The sequence below is a fragment of the Halyomorpha halys genome, unplaced genomic scaffold, assembly GCF_000696795.3.
Source record: "Halyomorpha halys isolate HHAL.00 unplaced genomic scaffold, Hhal_1.1 Scaffold2.1, whole genome shotgun sequence".
NCBI classification, from domain to species: Eukaryota; Metazoa; Arthropoda; class Insecta; order Hemiptera; family Pentatomidae; genus Halyomorpha; species Halyomorpha halys.
This window is the reverse complement of record NW_027111560.1, coordinates 1,499,403-1,500,671: the sequence shown is the minus strand read 5'-3', so window position 1 is coordinate 1,500,671 and position 1,269 is coordinate 1,499,403.

Genomic DNA, 1,269 nt, shown 5'->3' with positions numbered 1-1,269 from the left:
TAGCTGGTCTCGTGGCCATCTTCTTTTCAGGCGCCTCGGAGGATTGTCAGGAATGGAAGAGGATGCAAGATTAGAAACTAGGGGGTTTGAGTGGTTAGACAGTTTATAATGGAAGGAGTGATCTCTGGTTCGGGCTAGATCGGTTACATAGGGAACATTAAGGTCTTTCTGTATGATTATATTTGTGACAAAGTAAGGAGCATTGAGGATTTTACGAAGGACTTTGGATTGTAAGGATTGAATACGAGAGGAATTCGAGGGTTTAGTGGAGCCCAAAAGCTCAACTCCATATGTCCAGATTGGCCTTATTACAGTCATGTAAATCAGTCTTTTGTAATGTGTTGGAAGTTTAGACCGTTTGTCAAGTAAGTGCTGTAATAGTCGAAATCCACGTGCAGTTTCCTGTCTTTTCAGTCTTGTGTGAGGATTCCAGGTTAATCGTTTGTCCAAGGTAACGGATCTGTTCGACAGGGGTAAGAGTAACATCATTAAATGAAACTGTAGGGCAGTCAGTGATAGAATTTTTAAATATGCAATCTTTAACAAGAGTTGATTATTGAATCCAAAGGATGGGGAACTTCATTAATTAATTAAACACGGAAAGCACAAATATTCATCTATTGGATGTTCTAAAACAATGCAAACTGGAAGCAAACGTGTGGACGTAACCCAAGCACCCTTTGATTTTTGCTCAAAAACCGACACCACACAGTTCGGCAGCAAATTCAAAACAACTTGTACCAGCCAATCCAAATAACCCATCCATATGCTTGGGCATGTTCAAATTTTCCATTGTTTGGAAAACATGTTGAGGCACTTTAAAACGTAAAACAATTGTAAGGACCATTTTTTTTTTTTATTTCCTACATGAATACAATGCGTATAATGTAATATTGTGAATCTATATTATGGTATAAATGCTGTTGATTTATTCATTAATTCAATTTTTTTTTTTATTTTGTCTTTTAAAAAACAATACAATTATTTTATTACAGTATCATTCTATCAGACTTCTCTTACTGCCCTCTAATAATCCAAAAGATCAAAAAAGAAAAAAAAATAATAAAGAAATTAATAGTCAAAATTGATGAGTCTACCAAATAAAAAATGGCGGCTGCTTCAAAACATAAAAAACATAATACTATATCTGAGGAACCATTGGACGTACAGATGTCTATTAGCACTAAAATTAAAGCTAGTTTAATGGCCTATAAAGTTGTTTAAGACGTTTATCTTCATTGGGGTAATAGTTTTTATGATATTTGACAA